This window comes from Mustela putorius, unplaced genomic scaffold, assembly GCF_011764305.1.
Source record: "Mustela putorius furo isolate JIRA1106 unplaced genomic scaffold, ASM1176430v1.1 tig00000253_pilon_pilon_pilon, whole genome shotgun sequence".
Classification (NCBI taxonomy): domain Eukaryota; kingdom Metazoa; phylum Chordata; class Mammalia; order Carnivora; family Mustelidae; genus Mustela; species Mustela putorius.
Window position 1 is genome coordinate 3738361 of NW_025421329.1, and position 23774 is coordinate 3762134.

The window sequence follows — 23774 nt, forward strand, 5'->3', positions numbered from 1 at the left end:
TGACCCAGGACTAGATGATCTCTTAGCTCTCTCATTGTATTTTACATTTTCCTACTAAGTCCTATAGTGGGAAATCTGGTAGGCAAGTATCTGGACTTCGTCTTTTCAAAAACTTTATTGAGGAACAACTGGCATACTAGAAGCCACACTGATGTAATGTGAATAGCTTGCTGAGTTTTGACGTCTGTAGACATGTGAGCAATCGTTAGCACAATCTAGGCATTGAATGGGTCTGCACCCCCAAAAGTTTCCTCACACCCCTTTGTGACCCTTTTCCCCTTTACCAGCAACCACTGATTTGCCTTCTGTGACTACAGCTTAGTTTGCATCTTCTAGAATTGTAAAAGGGATCATAGAGTACTATTTTTTTTGTCTTCTTCCACTCAGCATAATTATTTTGAGACTTATCCACCTTGTTTCATGTGTTCTTTTTATTGCTGATTAGATAGTCCATTGTACAGGTACACACCACATTTTGCCCAATAACCCCTTCATCTGGTTATGGACACATACCTTTTTCTTTTTTTGCTTTTACAAGTAAAGCTGTATACTTATTTATGTATAAATCATTCTACAGACACATGCTTCCTTTTTTTTTTTTTTTTAAAGTAAATACCTAGGAGTTAACTGCCTGGATCATATGGCAGGTGTATGTTTAACTTTTAAGAAGCGGGACAGGTCTTAAGAGTTTCTGTAATGACTTCATACTCAGAATTTAAATGTGTGTTATGTCTCATTAACACTTTATTTTCCAAGTGCCAAGATGGAAAATTACATCTGCATTCAAAATAAACTCATAAACTCTGCTCATTTAAATTAATAAACATGATGTACTTGTATAGAAGATGGAATAAAGAGCATATTCCAGCCATTTCTAGATGACAATATGACATGATTTAAATCTAGTTTAAGATACTTAGTATCTTAGTAATGGGTCATAGGTTTCAAAGATTCTTGTCCTGATCCAGAGGTCCTATAGTGATTAAAAATCTAAGAAGGTTGAAGTATGGAGACTGTATTTCTAAAAGTCAGGCTCACTTCAGAGCACAACAACAGATTCCTTTGATTTCGAAGCCACCTATCAGTCTTCTCATATGATTTTGAGGAATTGAACCAGCTAGCATTCTCTGCTGGCAAGCAACAAGAAGCAACTTTGGCCAGCTTTTAAAAAAGGATTTATTGGAAGGATGCAATCCAGCTCCCAGGACAAAGAAACAAGTGAGTTTGGGGGATCTTAGAGTGCCTCCTTATTGGGACCTTCTCCATGGCCTCAGGGGGACAATAATACTGGAGGAATTGAACCATAGCAATTTTTCCTCCTTGCATTATTCAACTCAAGCTGCAAAGTCTGAGAATGAAGGGATCAGCTAGCCAATACCAGGACATGAGCTGTGAACTTGGATGTACCAGGAGAAGAAAAGGAAGGATCTAGCAGAAGGGGCTTTCAAGGTCACCATCAACTATTGTGTGTGTGCAAGCACTTGGGTTTGCTGTACCACTGGGATTACACAGAGTCCATCAGAATTAATCACACCTAGGAAACTAGGCAGTCAGGAAAGATAAACAGATGTTGGTCTGCATAAATGCCAACAGTCCCTTACATTGCATGTGGCCTTAGAAAGTGTTTGTTTGACATGCTTCAATGGTAATCAGGTCCTAAAACCCACATAAGCTTTACATACTAAAGGTTATTAAGAAAAATGTGTTCCTTCTGGTTGTCCTTCTGTTCTTCAGACAGAAAACAAAACCACCAGTGTCTGAGAAAGCTAAGAGAGTCCAGAGTCAACATGAGAAAATCTGGCTTATCATTCCCATGGAAACTTGAGCTCGTGTAGTAGCCAGTGGTGAAAGTCACATCAGGTCACTGGCTGTTGTACGAAATCCTGACTTAAAGCCCCAGACCCTGGTGGGCAGTTGAAAATATTTGACTGAGAGGTCTGATCTTGACTCTGAAGTAAACCATGGATTTATCTTCTATTCTAGCCTGGTGACTAAACTTAGATTTGTGAGAATTTCATTTATTAACAGTTTATGGAATGCAGAACAATAACATCGATTCTCTTCCATCCGAGAAAGTTAGGTTTGAGACACCTGAGAACTGGGATGACGAGATGACTTTTTTTTTTTTTTAAGATTTTATTTATTTATCAGAGAGAGAGAGGGGGAGAGAGCGAGCACAGGCAGACAGAATGGCAGGCAGAGGCAGAGGGAGAAGCAGGCTCCCCACTGAGCAAGGAGCCCGATGTGGGACTTGATCCCAGGACGCTGGGATCATGACCTGAGCCGAAGGCAGCTGCTTAACCAACTGAGCCACCCAGGCGTCCCATGAGATGACTTGTAAATGTATGATCCTATAATGTTCTAGGGCATAAGAACCAGGTGAGAGTATGTTTCTGTCCTACGCATGATCCTATTGCTCCTAGTTATAGACCCTTATAACTACTTTGTTCAATCAGAGGAAAAACATAAATAAATAGAAATTACTAAGAGTAGAAGGACTGTCCTTGGGCACAGATGTAGAAATTTCTAGCATTATTCTACTTCTTTTTAAGAAACATTTCTGTTTTTAATGTTTTTGAAAAAATTGTTTTAGATTTACAGAAAATTTATAAATATAGGACAGAGTTCTCATATACCCCTCATCCAACTTCCCCCAGTATTGGCATCTTATATAATTCTGCTATCATTATAAAAATCGAGAAATTAACATTGATACAATACTGTTCATTAACCTAGAGACAGCTTTTTAATTTTGCCAGTTTCGTCATGAATGATTTTTTTTTTTTTCTGGTCCAGAATCAATTAGTTGCTCTATCTCCTTCATTTCTTCTCCCATCTGTGGCAGTTTTTCTTTATTTTTCATGACCTTGGAACTTTTTCTTGTTTTTTGTTTTAAATTTAAAATCCAGGACACCTGGGTGGCTCAGTAGGTTAAGCCTCTGCCTTTAGCTCAGGTCATGATCTCAGAGTCCTGGGATGGAGCCCCACATCAGGCTTTCTGCTCAGCGGGAGCCTGCTTCTCCCCCCACCCTGTTAAATAAATAAAAATCTTTTTTAAAACTCCAGTTAGTTAATATAGCATAGTACTAGTTTCAGATGTACAATACAGTGATTCAAAACTTCCATAGCTCATCAGGACAAGCACAGTCCTCAAAACTTCCAAGTGCTTATCAGGACAGGCACAGTCCTCAAAACTTCCAAGTGCTTATCAGGACAGGCACAGTCCTTAAATCCCCTTGCCTATTTCACCCATCCCCTACCCTCCCTTCTAGTAACCATCAATTTGTTCTCTTTAGTTAGGAGTCTGTTTCTTGTTTGCCTCTCCTCTCTTTTTTCCCCTTTGTTTGTTTGTTTTGTTTCTTAAATTCCACATATAAGTGGAATCATATGGTACTTGTCTTCCTCTGACTGACTCATTTTGCATCACATAATACACTCTTGCTCCATCCATATTGTTGTAAAAGGCAAGATTTCATTCTTTTTTAATGACAAAATAATAGTCCATTATGTATGTATGCCTCACCTTTATCCATTCATCCATTGGTGGACAGTTGGGCTGTTTCCATAATTTGGCTATTGTAGATAATGCTGCATTAAACATGACTTTGGAGATTTTGAAGGATATTGATCAGTTATTTTGTGGAATATCCTTCAATTTGGGTTTGTCCAATTTTTCTCTCAGAATTAAAAATAGGCTATGCATTTGTTATGGACTGAATGTTTGTGTCCCTCCAAAATTCATATGCTGAAATCCTAACCCTCAATATGGTGATATTAAGAAGTGGGGTTTGGGGGAGGTGACTAAGTCCCAGAGTGGAGTTCTCCTGAATGAGATTAGTGTTTCTAAGAAGAGACACATGAGCTTGCTTCTTCTCTCTCTGCTTTCTACCATGTGAAGGTACAATGCAAACAGAGCTATTTGCAAACCAGGAAAAAGGGCCACAGCACATACAGGACCTACTGATTCCCCAGCCTCCAGAGCTGTGAGAAATGCATGTTTCTTGTTTAAGGCACTCCATCTGTGGTAATTTGTTACAGCAGCCTGGATGAAGACAGCATTGCTGACAAGAATAGCATGGAAATAGTACTTTGCCCTTTCAGTGCATCATCTTGAGGAACCATAGTGTCCACCTGTTTTATTTCTAGTGTGAGGCTTTCTTTGACCACTCGAGAAGGTGATGTCTGTGGAGTCTCTTCGCTGTAGTTCCTTTTTTCCCTTTGCGGAAATGTTGTAAGGAAATACTTTGAGCTTATGAAAATATCCTGTTTCTCATCATACTTTCACCCTTCAACTTTAGCATCCATCAAAGGTTCTTGCCTTCAACAATTCTTGCCTGTAGTGTCTGCCTAAAGGTGATTTTCTATTTTCATCATGTCCTCCATGTTTTCAATGTTCATCAGTTGGAAATCAACTGTGAGGCAGAATTTAGCAAGTATTTTCTAAATGTCTGTGCTGTGAGGGAAGCGGGTCAGGGGACCAGCCTTCCTTCTGTTCTCATAAGGATCAGTGCCACTCAGTAAAGCTCCCATTGGCTGTTTGATCCCCACAGCAGCAGCTGTAGAAGGAGGAGGACAGGGTCCACTTCCCTTGGCTCTTCACTGCCCTCTGTTTTCACTCCCACTGTTTTTAACACTGAATGCCCTCCCCACTCACCCTCTAATTGTTCCTACCAGCCTTGGTTCCAGTAAAGACTTAGCAGGGAGCGTTCTTATCCTTCCTCCTCCACAACCTTAACACTTCTCTGGGCTCTCTTTCTCACAGCAAAAAATATTCTACCCTAAAACAGATGAGTTTTCTTATATGTCCCCCACCACACTGTGAGTAAATAACCCATTATTTATTGAGGATTTCTGAACTATTGTGCACCATTTGACATACAAGACTTCCCTGGAAAGGATTTTATGGAGAAAGAATGAAAGTAAAATAGAGTGTTTGTCACAAATACATTTAACCTTTTAAAATATTTTAAGGTATAATTTACGTACAGTGAAGTTCAGCTTTTCGATGCACTATTCTATGAATTTTGATGAATATATACACTCAGGTAATCATTACCACATCAAGATATAGAAATTTTGCAACTCCTTGGAAAGCTCCTTTGTGCATTCTTTGGTCACCCATCCCTACCCTCACCCTGAGCCCCTGGTAGATACTGATCTACTCTCTGTTCTTTTAGTTTTGTCTTTTCCAGACTGTCATACAAATAGAATCATAAAATATGTAGTCTTTAGAATTTGATTTCTTTCACTTACAATTGTTCTTGGGAAATTCATTCATGTCGTTACTATCAGTACTTCAATCCTTTTTATTGTTGAGAAGTATTCTGCTTTAGAGATTTACCATAGATTATTCATTTACCAGCCACTGGATATCTAGTTGTTTTCAGTTTGGGGTGCAGGAAAGGAAACATTTAGTTCTAACCTTCAAGGTTCTTCTAGCTACTCTAAGAATTAAATTGACAGGAAACAGAATAATATGAATAAAAAACCCCAAAAAATACAAAAGAGCTTAATTACATGCACATAGAAGCCAAATAATGCAATTGAGACCTAAACAAATGACCAAGACAGGCAGTTTTTATACTTTTTAGAAAAAGAGACAGTAAATCTGTGAGGAACTGACAGGACAAAGAGAATTTAACTTTGGGGGCGCCTGGGTGGCTCAGTGGGTTAAGCCTCTGCCTTCTGCTCAGGTCATGATCTCAGTGTCCTGGAATCGAGCCCCACATCAGGCTCTCTGCTCAGCAGGGAGCCTGCTTCCCCCTCTCTCTCTGCCTGCCTCTTTGCCTACTCATGATCTTTCTCTCTGTCAAATAAATAAATAAAATCTTTAGGAAAAAAAACCTTAACTTTGGGAGCCTCAATTAGTAAGGACTCTAAACAGAATTTGGGCTGCAATAGTAAATTAGTAAAAAGTAACAAAAGTTGTTTATATAGCTTTCTAGGCTCTAAATTTCCTATCTCTGATGATAAGGATGTCTCTCTGCCTCCTCATACAAGGAGGGTCCTTTTCACATGGGAGATTTAATTTTTCCTTTCCAGAGACAAATGGTGGTCAGAGTGTTCTTTTTGCACTGGCTGTCTCTTGAGTAACTTTATTTATTTATTTATTTATTTATTATTTAGTTAGTTATTTTAGTTACTCAGTTATATTATTTAGTTATTTAGTTATTTGAGGGGGGAGGGGCAGGGGGAGAAGGGGAGAGAGAATCTTTTTTTTTAAAAACATTTTATTAATTTAATGAGAGAGTGCACCAGCAAGGGGAAAAGGCAGAGGGAGAGAGAGAAGCAGGCTCCCCACTGAGCAGGGAACCAGAAATGGGGCTTGATCCTAGGACCCTGGGATCATGACCTGAGCCGGAAGCAGACACTTAACTGACTGAGCCACCCAGGTGCCCCTAAGGAGAAAGAGAATCTTAAGTAAGCTCCATGCCCATCACAGAGCCTAACATGGGGCCCACTACCTTGAGCGCCCAAATCAAGAGTTAGACACTCAACTGACTGAGCCACCCAGCTGCCCCTTAAGTAACTTTAATTTAAAACAATAAGTATTTGGGCGCCTGGGTGGCTCAATGGGTTAAGCCTCTGCCTTTGGCTCAGGTCATGATTGCAGGGTCCTGAGATCCAGTCCCACATCGGGCTCTATGCCTGGCAGGGAGCCTGCTTCCTCCTCTCTCTCTCTGCCTGCCTCTCTGCCTAATTGTGATCTGTCAAATAAATAAATAAAATCTTTAAAAAATAAAGTAAAATAAAATAATCAGTATGCCATTTTGCACATTTTGGAGAAGGCTCTGCTTGGTCTCTGCAGGGGGTTATGAATAAATACTACAAACTTTCCTGAGCTAGTCTTTGTGTGGACTTCTGTCCTCATTTCTTTCAGGTACATGCCTAGACATGGTATTGATAGGTCATGTGGTTAACTATATAGAGAACATCATAAGAAGCTGCCAAACCATTTTCCAGCATGTCCATAGCTTTTTGCATCCTGACCGGCAACATATGAGAGTTATCCCTCACCCACACTGAACACTTGGATAACTACAAGTGGGGGTTTCATCCCTGTTATTTTAGTCTAGTGATGTTAAGCATTTTCATATGCTATTCAAATCTTTAGTGCATTTCTTACTGGGTCTTTTATTTCCCTATTCCTGAATTTTAAAGAAAAAAATTATAAATTTATTTTTTATTTTTATTTTTTAAAGATTTTATCTATTTATTTGACAGAGATAGAGGGAACATAAGCCAGGGAGGTGGGAAAGGGAGAAGCAGGCTTCCTGCTGAGCAGGGAGCCCAATGTGGGGCTCAATCCCACGACATTGGGATCATGACCTGAGCTGAAGGCAGATAGTTAATGACTGAGACACCCAGGTACTCTGAAAAAAAAATTTTAATGCAGGCTCCAGACTGGGCTTAAACTCACAATCCTGAGTTCAAGACCTGAACTGAGGTAAAGAGTTGGGTGTTTAACCCACTTAGCCTCCCAGGGCCCCTAAAGAAAAAAGATCTTAATTAGATACTTGATTAGTAAATATTTTCTCCCAGTCTGTGCCCTTTCTTTTCATTATCTTTTTTTTCCTTTTCATTATCTTAACGGTGTCTTTTGAAAAGCAAACATTATACTTTTGATGAAGTCAAACTTAATATTTTCCCCTTTTACAACTGATGCTAATATTCATTTGTTTTGCTTGATTGTTTATTTGTTAAACGTCCTTGCTCAAATTATTTTCTTCACCCTTGTAGAATTTCTGGAAAATAAAAATACAAGCCTGATTTCTAAAGTCATATCCAAACAGGTCACTTACCTAGCCTTTATGTGACTTAGTGTTCCTATCTGTTAAAGGGAACAACAGTCCTGTCTTCCTAGGGGAATTTTGTGTTCCTTTCTGGATAAAAGCCAAGAGATTTGCCTGAAGCGGGAAGGAAAAAAAAATGGCTGGGCTTTGAGGGTTCTATGTTAGCAGCAGCTGGTTGAAGAGACAAAGGGAAGTGAGGATTTACAGTGGAAGAAATGGTGGGATCAAGATTTGTTATTGGATCCTCACCTGCAGGAAGAGAAGGAGAAGCTATAAGCAGAGAGAATTCAGAGAGGAACTGCTTTCCCTCGACATGGCTAGACTCCAGAGCTCCACAGTGAGAAAAGGAAAGCCTGGGAAGCAGACATAAACAATTCTCAATATTCAACAAATTTAAGAGAAATTCCAAAAATTGAAAAAAAATTTTTTTTAAAAATCCAGGTGTTTTAATTTTCGATGATGTCATTACCACTTCCTGGGGAGAGGTACTTTCCTGTGGAAGCATTGTCTGGCCTCAGGTCCTTTTAGGAGGTTCATAAGAAAGTAAAAAGGGAGACCTCATTCATCAAATCTGAGGATTCTCATGTCCTTGTGTATGCCAGTAACCCTCGATAGGTGCACACACCTTCCTGCTGAGATGTCCACGTGCAAGGAGGCTCTGTCCCAATACCGCAGAATATAATTGATCATGAGTGATCCCATAATGCAATCTGCCAAAAAAAAATTGAAGTGAGCCTCTTCAGAAAGCCGAAGTTCATTTCTCTTCATTCCATTTCAGTGCACCAGGCTTCTTTCTCTTCCTAAAGACAAATGGCTTCAGAGAGAGACCTAGGGCTCTTGATGCCATAACCAGGTGACTCCACTCAGATGTCTTGCCCCGTTACGTTCCACGTCATGGTACTGGTTTGTCTTCAGAAGAAGATGTCTATCTGTGGCATTAAAATCAGGCATTTTAGGTGCTAGGTGGCCCTCCCACCCCAGCCCACCCTTAACTGGACTGCTGATAGAGCAATTGCCTCACCCACCTCGCAAGTAATTGTGCATCTCTGTTCAAGTAGGATGAGATAGGATCTTATCAGACAGGACTTCACCAGCTGGAACCAGAAATAAATCTGTCCATCTGGCCTGGGCAACGTGCCCTCCTGGAAAATTACTGAATAGCGCCAAACTTCATAAAAATACATTCCTTAAAATGCCAGCAGAAGGCACAGACTTATGGAGAAATGAAGAAATTATGCAGCCTGCGTAACGCACGATTCATCACCAGGCTTGGGCAGTGGAAATGAATGCCCACCCGGACTCTGTGCCAGGAACATTAATAATTAGTTCATGAGGACTGTCGTGCAGGAACATCCTGGCTGCGATTCAGATTCTGGGCGTGAAAGAATGTGATGTAAACACCGTGAGACTATAAAGTCATGAGGTATTTGGTCCTGTGTGGGCTGGGAATCAGAAGCAACCCTCTTGCTGTGGAGAGAAGGCACAAAATGATGGCTCTGAGGATGTCTGTATGGGTTGGGGAAATTTGCCAAGTTAATTCTGGCTGCCTCGTCTTCTCTCTTACTGCATCCTTTACCGAACTTTGGGTTTTGTTATCTTCCTCCTCACAAAGAGGAAAGCTCTCAGGCTGATGGGCACCATGGGCCTCCTTGTAGCTCTTCCACCACCACCTCCTGCTCACCGTGGCCTTTGTGCCTCCTTGCTGGCCTTCCTGCTTTCTCCCTCTCATGAGCCACCTTACCCTGTGCTATGGGCTGAATTGTGCCCCCGCCCCCAACATTTGTATGTTCTAGTCCTACTACCCAGCACCCCAGAATGTGACTATATTTGGAGCTAAGGCCTTTGAAAAGGTCATAAATTCAAATGAGGTCACATGGATGGGCCTTGATCCAATGTCAGTGGTGTCCTTATAAGAAGAGATTATGGGGAGCCTGGGTGGCTCAGTCCAACTCTTGATTTCAACTCTGGTCATGATCTCAGGGTCATGGGGTTGAGCCCCCCGTTGGGCTCCATGCTGAGCATGGAAACTGCTTGACATTCTCTCTCTCTCTGTGTCCCTCCTGCTCCTACTTGCACACACACACTCTCACTCTAAAAAGAAAGAAAAAGAGGAAGAGATTATGACCCAGGCTGGTTTAGAGAGAAGACCATGGGAGGACACAGAGGGAAGACAGGCAGCCTTCTACAAGCCAAGGAGAAAGGCCTCAGCTGACATCTGGATCTCAAACTTCCAGCCTCCAGAAGTGTGAGAAAATGAATTCCTGTTGTAAGCCACCCAGTCTGTGGTACTTTGTTACGGCTGCCCCAGCAAATGAATGCATCCTACTGCTCCAAAGAATCACTCCACCCTGTTCCTCAGGAACTGACAGTGTCCTGTTGCTCCCTAACGAATAAACTACAAAGGTCTGACCCTGGCACAGCAAACTTATTTTTGTGGTATGATCCTCCCCTATCTTACCTTACTGTGTTCTGTATGTTTGTGCATTCATGTCCCTTGTCTCAGTCCCTTGTCACACCCTGTCATCCCTTTACCTGTCTGTTCCTATGCAGGCATTGTTATTCCCTCAGTCACTGGGTCCCCTTCTCTAAAGAGCCTTCTTTGCTTGCCTAGCTAAGAAGACAGCTGCCTCCCATGCTCCTTTTTTTCATGGCCTATGTCATTCCTACCTTATATCCTAACTATCTCTATACATGTTCTCCCATGAGGCTAGGAGCCATGCCCAATTCAATTTTGTATTCCTTCCCATCTCCAGCACACTGTACACATTCTCTAACAGTATTTGTTGAATGAATAAAATAAATAATTTGTGATTTATAATGGCTGTATGACCTACTATCCTGGAGCATTTTTGTTTAATTTTTATTATTTATTTTTTATTGTTAGATTTTTTTGAATTAAAAATTCAACTTAAGAAAATGAAAGAAAATATTTGGTAAAATTCATATACACAAACTTTAGTTAAACAATAATAAGAAAAATTTGGTAAAATTCATAACACAAAATTTGCCATCTTAACTATTTTTAGATGTACAGTTTGGTAGGTTAAGCACATTCACACTGTTGTATACCCAATCTCTAGAACCCTTTTCATCTTGCAAAACTGAAACTTTAAACTCACTGAATAGCAACTCCCCATCCTCACATAGTCCCAACCCCTAGCAATCACTCTTTTACTCTGTCTCTGAACTTGACTGCTCTTGATATGTCATGTAAGTGGAATCAAACAGCATCTGCCTTTTGGTGATCAGCTTATTTCAATCAGCATAATGTCACCATGTTCATCTGTGTTGCCACATGTGTCCAAATTTCCTTTCTTTTTAAGGCTGAATAATGTTCCATTATATGTATAGAGAGAACATGGAAATGTTCAATAGGAAAAGCTGTCCACTCTTGCAAAGGAGAAAGGACTTCAGAATTCCATTCATCCATCAGTGATGTTCATCTGTCAATGGACACTTGAGTTGAATCTACCTTTTGCTTATTATGAATAATGTTACCAAGACTATGGATATACATCTAACCCTTTGAGACTCCACTTTCAGTTCTTTTGGATACCTACCTAGATCAAAAGGTAATTCTATTTTTAATTTTCTGAGCAACTGTCAGAGCATTTTTGCTTTAAGAGTTTTCTAAAAGGGGGCACAGGGAAAGAAGATGAACCAGGTTTTTGTGATCAAATAAATCTGGGTACAAATGTTGGCTAGACCACATACTATCTCTTATTTCACTGCCTTGTGGTATACTCCTCTCTAAAAGGGATATTTCTATCTACCTTATAGAGTCATTGTATAGAGTAGAGATGGTAATATATGGAGAGAACCTACACATACAAGACCCTTAAACACGTTAGTTCGCCACTCTTTGATAACTGTTTGAATGGAAATGCTTTACCTAAAGACATGAAGCTCTGGCAAGAGATTTTTAAACATCAGAGGCATCTGGCTGGGACAGCCACCATGGCGGGGTTCTGAGGAACCCACATGCTGTCTTGCACCACATGGGGTAAGCAGCTAAGTCTTCTACACCTCCCTAAGTCAGGCCAGTTTGGGCTCTCACATTGCAAAGAAACATCCTTTCCATGGTCTACGTACTGTGCCACATTCCCCACCTTTTGTGCTTTTTGAAGGTGATTTTTCTGTTTAAAATGGCACCCAGCACAGTGCTAATGTGCTGTGTAGTGTTTCTCAGATAAGCTTCGTTCCGGCATGTGTTATAGTGTGTTGGCTGTGAGATCAGGGTTAATGACCTAATAATATGTATTTAATATGATGTTTTACCAAAAAGTCATATAAAACAAGGCTATGAGGTCATTGGTTGATGAAAATGTGACCAGAGGCTCATGGGAATGATACCTTGTATTTCTCCTAGGAGCAATGAGCGGTTCAGTATTCTCTCCTTCGTGGCTCATGATGACTTTCTAGAACAGCACTCTGGCAAATAAAAGCATTGACTATATTTTGGTGTAAAATACTGTTCGGGGTTGGAAATGGTGGATGGAACTGGAAGAAGTTGCTTAAATAGCAGGACTGGGCCTAATCTTGTTGCTGGAGAGTCAATGGCAGCGTAACATGGTTAGATTTTTAAACCCTGATGTGAGACAGATAGATTTGAAGAAAGATGTACGTGAGGGGAGGTTGGATTCAAACTACCCTCCAGGATTTGGTACTTGGATCAGCCAGCTGCCCACAATACATGGGTGCACATACACTTCTAAAGTATGATCCTGTTATATATAAACAATAAATCTTAGAATACTACATCAAAAACTAATGATGTACAGTATGGTGACTAACAGAACATAATAAAAAATAATGATTAAAAATAAAGTATGATCCTGGATGTGCTATGGACTGAAATGTGTCCCCCTCCTTCTCCAGATTTACACATGAAAACCCTAAACCCCAGTGCAGTGGTATTAGGAAGGAGGGGGTCTTTAGGGGGTGGTGAGGGTTAGAGGACATCACCACGGTAGGGCCCTCATGATGCAATTAGTGCCCGTTTAAGGACGGACCCCGGGGAGGTTGCTCATTCTCTCTCTGCCATGTGAGGACACAAAGAGAAGGCAGCTGTCTGCAAGCCAGAGGAGAGCTCTCACCAGAAACCTCCCATACAGGCACCCTGCTATTAGACTCCTAGCCCCACCCCCTGAGCTGTAAGAACACAGATTTCTATTGTTTCAGTCAACCAGTCTATGGCATTTTGTTTTGACAGACTGAGCAGACTAAGGCAGTATGCAAGCTCAAAAAATCCTAAAGACTATTTCAAAGAAAAAGCAGGCAGGCACTTTTTTTTTAAATTTTAATTTTTTGGTTGGAATAAAAATCAACTTAGAGGTTAGCTGTATGGTTATCTTTCTACTGGAATACCCACGCAAAGAGGAAAAGCCATTGGATAGTATCTAATTTGCATTTCTTCCTTTCTCTGATTGATTACACACACACACACACACACACACACACACACAGAGTCATTCCCAGGCATTCATTCTCTACTTTGGAACACATAAGAAAGATCAATGGATTGAGAGACAAGAGATTTTAGTTCTCGCCCCAATTTTGCCACCGACTCGATGGTATCTCTGTGTCTTGGTTCTTCAGTGCTTACATGAGGACAATTATGTTGTCTCAGCTCAACCCAGATCAGAAAGTCACAGCTGTTAAGATAAACAGATCATAGATGTAAAAAGAAAAAGTTAAAAGGCTGTAAAGATGCAAAGTATGAACATGGCAGAAATAGAAATTGCCTCTGAATCGCTGGGAATCCAAGCCTGAAATAATTCTTGGAAGCAAGAAAGTCATTTGGGACTTCGTAAGTGTCACATTGCTCTTCATGGTTTAAGAACACGGGAGTAGCTAAGAGATGTTACTAGGGAAATGCATTCCTACCACTTGACAATAGTCATTTGTGTGGAACTCCATTTTTATTCTCATCTGTATGACAAATATACCCATATGCGAACCAGGTCCTGCATCAACTAAAATTCGGGGGGGGGCAGAAAAAAAGAAAAAGAAAAGAAAATTTGCACTGAAAACCGAAGTGGCTAATGGATTGGTTTATCCTGACTGCAGAGGGCTGCGTAGTTGGTCTGTGCTGAGTATCATTCTCAGTGTTTGGGGAGAACCCAGCAGCTCAAGCTCCAATCTGTGCCTCTGAGAAGATAACAATGCAGTTGGGGATAAGAGATTGACACTAAGAGCTGCTAAATGGAGCAGGGAAGTAGTACAAGAGATGTCACCGGCAGATTTGTGACAAGTGCTGACAGTGTGTCAAGATTTCAGAGAAGGAAGAGGTGAAAGAAAGCAGAGCTAATCACTGAATTTCCTACCAGAAAGAAGGGACTCGAGTTGGCCTTGGTGACTGCTGAGGATTTGGGGAGGAAGAGAGGACAAGGAGGGTGCCTCAAGTGGGAGCAATATGGGTTAGAGAAGTCACGTGCATATCAATCAGCTGGGACCACCTAAGCAAAGTCTTTATGTGCCTTGTGACTGATGGCACAGCTGGGCTCAGACTGTGGTCATACATCTGCTAATCCCATAGCCCAGGCCACAATTCCCTCTCCTGCTTCCTTCGGGTCTTCCAAGTGACTTCCAAGTGACTGAACACCAGAAATTATCATTTAAAACAGCGATGTCCACCATGAGTGGCGTGGAAACTCAATACCTTTTTGAAGTATATTAGTAGGTCTTGCCCTAAAAATAGACACATGTGGTCAGAAAAGCTTAGGACACGCTACATACCAGAACCCCAGTGGAGATTTTCCATGCACATTAATAGATGTACCAGATTGATTTTGGTAACTTGGCCCCATTCCTGCCCCTATTTTATAAGATTTAAAGATTCTTTGACAGTGGAGCACAATACAGAGATACTTGTCTAGATGAAAGGCAAAACTCTGTTAGTCACAGCTCTGAAGGAGAGAAGGGTGCCACATAGGGCCATGCAGGAGGATTGTACTGGGGGACAGGCTTAGAGAAAACTAGGCATGCAGGGACATCTTAGGTACGGCAAGCAGGGTGGGGTTAGCAAGGTATCATGAGCTATCTGGGACCGGCAAACCTGAATGATCATGTGCGCTTCAGAGCATAGGTCTGTCTCTAATGGTCCAGTACCTGACCCCAGCAATTCTGGTGGGTGCGTGAGGGCCGACAGTGATCATTGAAATGGTTGGGGTGTGGACTTAATCAGGGCAAGTGACAGGCCTCTAACCAGGGCCTCAAAGTGGGTCAGGACAGCATTTCCAAACAACAACAACAACAATAAAATGTGTCACTCCTTTCTGGGATCTCTGCAAAATTCTAGGAACTAGAAGCCTGATATCTATGTTACTAAGGTTTCCCTGAGGGGCAGGGCTCCCTGATTAAATGCTGCCAGGCAGAGGCGCTGATCTAAAATAAAAGGGAGAGAAGAAGGGAGAGAAGATCTATTGTTTCTCTAGCAAGTGGCAGGAGCATATATGATATTGGTAGATAAAAAGCTTTATGGTCCTTTCCTGATATTCCCCTGCACCTCAGCGTCAGGGTTGGAGATTCCGGTGGTATCCCTGTGCCTTCCCGACCCTTGTGATCCTTGGATCTAATGGTACCTTCACTGATCTTGCAGCTCTGGCCCTTTCAATGGGGTCATAAGTCTCCAGTGCCCCATAGCCAATCCTTTCTGCTAGAATTCTAATGTGGTTGCTGCTTTCCTGACTGGGCCCCAAGAGCATAGCATAGGTAAACTTCTGAGAGGCCTTTCTGTAAAACAAAGCAAAATAATTTAAATGAGCATTTCCCAAACATTTCTGACCATAGAACCTACCGCCCAACATCCCCGTCCCCCCGGAGGAAATACCTTCTCATCTCCTTGGAATCTGTGTTCCATGATACACTCTGGAAAATACCTAAGCATTTGTAGAAGGAGAGCTAGGAATCCATAAACATGAGCTTATCTCAGCTGTGTGACCTTGGGTAAGTCACATCACTTCTCCAGCCTTTAGTTTCTTCACTGGATCAAAGAAAGAGCTGGATGAAGTTCCCTGGCATTTTTTGCAATTCTAACATTTTTCGATTCTGTGAGACCTGGTGTCCTAAAAACTACCACTGTTCAGGTAGTAAAAGCAAAAACAAAACAAAAAACCCTGTTTTTTTACTTTGTCGTCTCTTCCTTTTTGGCTACATTTGCATGGATATTTTGAGATACGAGCTAGGAAAATTCCCAGAGAACTGGCAGCAAGTAAAGAAATGCCGGGTAGCTCTTACCAGAGTGTCACGCTGCTTCTAGAATATTAGTTCTGACCCTAGAAATATGGCCCTTTCCGAACATGTTCACTTTTGCATTGCCAGAGGAAAAAAGAGATGCAAGGAAGAAAGATCCAGCACTCGACGTGAGCCATTTTAATGGGTAACAAGCTCCCTGTCACTGGGGACATTTGAGCGGAGACTAGAGATGAGCTTGGCAGGGATCACAAGGAATAAGTTTTGTCTCTTGAGAGTGTGGTGGCTAAAAGGGAAGGCACAGATCATCTACACAGATTCCCACATTTTACAGATGATGAAATGAAGGACCAGAGATGTCATATGGATTTCCCAAGGTCACACAGCTAGTCAATAGCAGAACTGGGAGAAAGGCCCAGGGCATGTCCTTGCTCTCCACTATGTTATTCTGCATGCCTGGAATTCATTTTTCTTTCTAGAAGTAGAAGTCTCTCCCTGAACATTTATTCTAGATAAGGAAGCAAAGTTATTAAGCTTGACCTGGGCAGCACTCCAAGTTGCCAGGTACTGGGGGAGGCTGACAGGGTTGGAAAGTCAGAAGTCAACCTTTTGCCCTCAGACTTCTTCTCTTCAGCATCCTTGGGGTGGAGAGCCCATGCTTCAGCCCTGCTGTGCCTTCTGATGTCAGCCCAGCCATCGGGCTTCTGAACACCCCGCACGGCACCCTCTATCCCCCCAAAGACAGCCCCTCCTGCCTCCTGCTGCAAAGTTGGTCTCCACAGGCAACGTGGAGAAACCAACCTGCACATAAGCCTCTCCCGCACGGTTTGTTCTCAAACTACTCCTCCCAGAGAGGCTACAACATGGAGCCTGGGGGCGGCACCATTTTTCACGCTGGCGGCTGGGAGCCAGGACCGGGGCTTCCTTTGCTAACTGCTTGACAGAATCCACGTTGGCATTCTCTGCGCAGCTGGTAGTGGGTGTGTGTGGAGGGTAATGGCCTTTTCTTTTCTTATCCAACTGCTTTTATTATCCAAATGCTCTTGAGAGGAGAACCAAACACTGCTCGGGAAGTACAGAACTGTTACTGTGACTGTGCAAGAGGAGTCAGTGCCTGAAGCGAACCCCATTTCAGCCAGAGCCTTTTTTTCCCCCCCAAAGAAAATCCAAGAGTGGTAGAGGAGAAAGGAATAAAGTGCTAAAAACCTTTGAGGTTTTCTCTTTTCCAGAGAATGATAGAAACAAAGACAAAGTAACCTATAGTAAAAAAAAAAAAAAAAAAAAAAAAAAAAAAAAAAAGTCTGAGTTTTAAGTAAGCTGTTTGTTCCTTTTGTGTGGGATTCGGTGAGACCTTGTGAAAACTTCTAACAGGGAAGAAGCCAGGGACAGTAGGGAAAAGGCAGTCCTGACTTTCTGACATGCTGTGCTCGGGGATTCTCTGAGAAGTCAAGAGGGTAGATTAGATTAGGAGAGTTTGGGCCTTACACCTTTTTTTGGTTGCTGCTCAGGGTTAACACGAAAGCGCCACCTTTAACCCTGCTCTGATCTCTCGGGCCCACGTTGTAGTGTTTCGAGTCTCTGTTGATGATTTCCCTTTGATTCCACATCTGTGGTCACTCCCCAGTTCAGCTCACCGCCGTCACTTGCCTTTTACTCTTCTCACTGGTTTCTCACTGACAATGCTGCATTCTCCACATGCTGCAGTTGGCTCCTGGAGATGACCCTCTCAAGCACAGATTTAATTCTGTGAGTCCCCTGTTCAAAATCCTCTGCTATCTCAACCCTGAATTTTTTTTCATGATCTAGCCAATTCTCCGTCCTTTTGGCCTACCCCGGGAACAGACCCCCATCTCCAATCTTGCTCTTGTTTTTTATCCGAGATCTATGAACTTTCAGAGGAAAGATGTAGCTTAATCTGTACTCTTCATACTTGAGGATTATCAGCCACATGAGCAGGGCTTAAGTAGTGTGTCCCCACACCTTGTGCCCACCCTCTTTATGGAGCAAAGGGAGTGTCCGTGATTATTCCTCTGGGTAGGACAAGTGGCTGGAAAGAGGTTTATTCATCTGCTAGATGTCTGTTAAGATAGTAAGCTCTCTGCTAAGCTTCCAGCATACATTAGGAAAGCAGACAAGCAAGATTTTTGCTTGAGGAGGAGCTTAAATTTCAGTGGGAGATGCAGATATGAACAACTAACTAAAAGTAATAATTATAGATAAAAACTACCCAGGTGGTATGCTGTCATCACAGCAGGGAGGGATGTTAGAGTTATCTAGTAAGGACTGTGGGGCAAGACACTGAAGCATAAAGCATGAGAAAGAGGTTCTTGTGGGGCACTGTCTTTTGGAGAAGGAATGGACCTGGAACGGTAGAAAACGGTGGCCTGCAGATTGTACACAGTAGGAAAGGGCATTGCACCAGCTGGCTCCTCCTGCCTTCTGGGAGAGATACAACAGAGTAAAGCCCACAAGATAATTCGCTGTCCCTCCTTCTTCTATTAAGCCCTGTATTTGAATTCCTAGCAATGCATTAAGGCAAGAAAAAGAAATAAAAGATGTAAATATTGGAAAAGAAGTAAAGGCATCTTTATTTGCAGATAACATATTGTATACATATAAAATGTAAAGAATGGATTAACTCCTAGTCAATCTATCAAGGTCACAGGATACAAGTTTAATGTAAAAAAATACCAAATTTTTTCTATACCAGGAAGAAACCATTGGAAAAAATGACAGTAAAAATAACAACATTGTTTATATTAGCATCACAAAACATTAAACTTATTGTATTAAATCTAATGAAAGATGAACAAGACCTCCATGCAGAAAACTATACATATTGGTGAGAAAATTAAAGGTCCTAAATAAGTAAGGTGAAATACCATGTTTATGAAATGGAAAACTCAAAATTGTTAAACATGATAAATCTCCTTAAATTGATCCAAACAAATTTTTTATAGGAATTGAAAACATTTAAAAATTATGAAAATGAAAAAAAGTATGAAAATGAAAAATCTTACAATTTTGGAAAAGAGAACAAGATTGAAGAACTTACACTACTTGATTTCAAGACTTATTATAAAGCTACAGCAACTGAAACACTGAGGTACATCAATGTACCAGTTGACACACAGAAACATGTAACAGAACTCACAGCCGAGAAATAGGATGGCACATAATGGTGAAATGGTTCTGAACAAAGGACTCAATGAGAGTCAATAAAGAAAGGAAACCCCTTTCAACAAATGGTTATGGAACAACTGGATATCTGCAATATTGTAATTTAGAAGAATATATATCTGATCAGTCATTTGTCCAAAATATATTTCTCATACATTTGGTCTTTATCCATGGTTCCTGACTTACAGCTCCCAAAACTTTTGGAATTTCCTGAGTGATAAGAGCAATGGGAACATCTTTTGTTATAATACTTGGTCTCTTGAGTTCCTAAAATAATTTTAGAGCCACAAAGGTGAACTGAGTATCTTATTTTTCATAATAAGCCTCTTTCCACAATAACCAGTTTTATATTAAGAATGACTTTTGGAAATCACTTAAGGATGGAGGTTGGTTGCCAGGGGAACTAACCATAAATAGAAGGTTGGAATATTCAGTACCCCTCTTTCTGGGGAGAAGGGATTGAACCAATCACCAATGACCAATTATTTAATTATCCATACCCTTGCATTAACAAAACTTCCATGAAAACTCAAAAGGAGGTGGTTTGGAACACTTCAGGGTTGGTGAACACTGTTGGTTTGGGGACAGTGTCACATGCCAAGACATCATGTGGGCTCCAGGCTCTTAGGCTGTACCTGGCCTTATGCTCTCTGCCATCTGCTCCTGAGTTTATATCCTTTTAGTTTAGTTTATGTTCTTCAAATTTGCCTATTGTGTTCCAGTTATCTACATGTCAATCATTACCTCACTTCTTCATTGTCTTGATTGTTGACGCTTTATAAAAAGTCTTGAAATGAAATAGTGTTTATATCCTTTCATAATAAGCCAATGATCTAGTAAGTCAAATGTTTCTCTGAGTTCTGTGAGTTCCTGGAGCGAATTAAGTGAACCTAAGGAGGGGGTTGCTGGAACCTTCAGGCTATAGCTGGCCAATCAGAAACAAAGGTGACAACGTGGAATTGTAATTGGCATCTGAGGTAGAGGGCAGCCTTGGGGGTCTGAGCCCTTAACCTGTAGAATCTGATGCTGTCTCTGGGTAGAAAGTGTCAGCATTGAGTTGAATGAAAGGATACCCGGCTGGTGTCAGAGACTTGCTTGTTGGTAGTGCAGGAAACTTCCTCCCACCATATGTATATTATAATTGAGTTCAGAGCCTTTTAATATTCATAGAAAAATACTTTGATCCTTACTTTGCACCATATCCCCAAATTACTTTAAGATTAATCATAGTCTGAAGCATGAAAACTAAAATTATAAAGCTTCCAGAAGGAAAAATAAGGAGACTATTTTCCTAACATGGGGTAGCCAATTTTTTGTTGCTGTTTTAAAAGACACAGAGTAGAAAAGAAAAAAAAAGGGGGGGTTAATTGAGCTTTGTCAAAATATAAATTTCTCAACAAAGACATCATTAAGAGAGAGAACAGGCAAACCATACACTGTGGGAGAGGACAAAGGACGTATTAGAGAATGCTTACATATCAATCATAAAAAGACAACAATCTGACAAAAATGGACACAGACTTACACAGACATTTGACAAAAAAAAAAAAAGATATAAGAAAGGCCATTAAGCATGGAAATCAAAAACCTTACTGAAATACCACTTACCCACTGTAATGGTTAAAATTTTTTAAAAAGGCTATTGATACCTAGTCTTGGCAGGGATATGGAACAACTGGAACTCTTGGTCAATTCTACAGTGAGATCATAAAATGCTGTAAAAAGTAGTTGATGATTCTTTATAAGTTAAACATGCAGTTAACATATGAAATGGAAATTACATTCCTAAGTGTGTAACAAGAGAAATAAAATGCATGTACACACATGCTACAAAAATATTCATAGCCACTATATTTGTAGTAGCCCCAAATTGGAACAATCCTATTATTCATCCACAGGTGATTGTGTGAACAAATTAAAGTGTATCTATACTTGGCAAACCACACAGTGATAAAAATAAATATACTACTGATACAAACAACATGGATGAATCTCCAAAATATGTTGAATGAAAGCAGTCACTCCTAAGGGTAATGTAGTATATAATTACAATGATGTGAAAGTCACAAACAGACAAAACTAATTTATAATGATACAGATCAGCATAATGATTGACTCTGTGGGCCATTGATGAATGTCATGAGGAAACTTCCAGAAGTGACGCAATGTGCTGTATTCTGTTTGGGGTAATCGTTCCAGAAGTGTTTATACTTTTCAAAGCTTAGCAAACTATACACCTAAAATATGTGTATTTCAATGGACATAAACTGCACCTCAACTAAACAAGAACTGTGCTTCCCTCTTCCCACTCCCTGAGAATAATGTTCAGGAAGCGTGGTTGGTAGAATGGGGAAAAGTCTGGGATAGGAAACTTACGCCTTTGTGCTGTTTTTATCAGACCTTTTTGTTCAAATTGTCTGGGTTGCTTCATTTGGTGGTTGTAAAGATTAATAACATAACCACTACCAATAAAAAAATAACACCATGTATGTGAAATGCATCTTTCTTTACAATAAAAGAAGTGTTTTTTCTTTTCTTTTTTTTTCTGAGCAGCACAGAATCAGATGTGAACCTACAGATAGGGGTGAGATGCTTCAGTTGATGCAGAAGCAGGAAAATGAGAGGGGTAGGGACTTTCCTCTTTCCTTCTCTCCCAGACATTGGACCCGGAGGCACCTCTGCTCAGCAGGAAATAGTATGAAAGCCATGAAAGGGATTCTTTTGTGCCTCACTCATCACATTGTCCTCCGCTAGAAAATCTTGGTAAATACTGTTATAGAACCTCGCAGCCTTGCTGGAAACATAATTTCTCAGCTTGCAAGACGCTCAAATAATAGAGCTTGGCTGGCACCTGTCCTCACCTACTCATTGAGCACAAATCCAAACCATGATATTTGGATTTGTGTCCTCCATTGGAACCCATTTCTGGCTTTTGCATACCAGGGTCCAATACACAAAGGGATGAATAAGTACTAGCGAGTCTTGCCCAATTTTCTTTTTTCATCATTAGCTTTGTTTTTTGTTTTTTTTCTTTCTTCTAGCTCTTTTCCTGTTTTTATGTCGTTCTTTTCTTTCTGATCTCCACCTGCTTGTCTGGTGTTTGGCCCCTGCTCTCTCTGGACCTCAGAAAAGAAAGGGATATATTCATGACTATAAATCCCCCTTTCTGGGAATTCATTGCTCTGCAATTCTCCACTCAATACCTGATAATGGGCAGGTAGTTAAAGGGGAAGGGGCACAGGTAAGCACAGACAGGAATGAATACATGTACAGAAAATGCTGAATGATTTGAAAGAAGCGCTGGCTGAGGGTGTGCCCTGAGGTGCATATGCCTCAAATTACATTAAGATCACTCATAGAACACTGTGGTTACTCCCTCTCGAAAAGATTTTTAAGCATTAATTAATGAGTGATTAGTTCAGCCTCATGAGTTATCGCTCTAATAAAATGGGTGTTGAAGCACGAATCACAGCCAGTTTCCGTGCATTATTGCTATTCTAACAGACCTCTCTAATTCAACAATTTGGAAGCATGAAATGTGGTTTAATAGACATAATTTGATGATATAAAATTGTTCATCTTGTGTGAGCCATTCATCTTTGTTAATACAGTTCAGGTCACATGGAAAATGACTCTTTTGAGTAGGACCTACAGTGGTGTTTGGTTTTCCTCCCTGTCCTCTCTACAGTCTGTTCTGGGAAACCAGGAGGGAGGTTTTTCCAATACAATCTCTTTTATCAACTCTGTGATCTCAAGCAAGCCACACCATCTTGTCGGGTGGGATGGTGTGGTTGACATGTATGTCTTAATTGCACAATAAAATTGGGCTCTGGGGGCAGATACCCATTCTTCTGTCTCTCATGTGTATCCCCATAATGCTTAGACATTATGATTAGCAAGTATTTTGACTACATAAAATTGAATTTCAATCATTTAGTTGAATTAAAAATAAAATGAGAAGATCTTCATGTGGAATTCGGCAGATTCACATAAAGCGTAGGCAATTTATTAAGTCACATTTGTTTCTCTACAGTGGTTTTCATTTCATTCATTCTAAGGGCATTAAGAATGTCATAGCTTCCTCCACAGACCCTCCAGTCTGCTTTCCAGCACCATCGCCATCCAGCCCTGATCCTCTCTGGTTTCACTCAGCCACATTTGAGCTTCCAACATCATCTTTGTCTAACATCGAGTCCCTGGTCAAATCTCTCTGTATGTGAGCCTCTCCTTCAATCTCTGGTTTTATCATTCATGATCCTTTTGAAGTTGCTTCTCAGAGAAACTGGATAATTTAATAGAAGGGTTTATATATTCTTATTTTAACATATATTAATTTAGTGACAACTGTCTTGCTTATTCTTTGGGAGTGTAATGTTATTTATTCTTTTTAGTGCTTATTGGCCAATTCAGCAAAAATGTACACTATTCTGAATGTGAACATGAAAAGGAACAGAATGGCAATGGCTGACATTGAAATTGATTAAGAAGGGAATATTCTGGGTTCTTCTTGCTCTGCTGATAACTTAACTCTTCATGTAACCACGGACAAGATTCTAAGCCTCTCAAAACCCCACTTTATTTATCTATAAAGATAATTATACCTCTTAA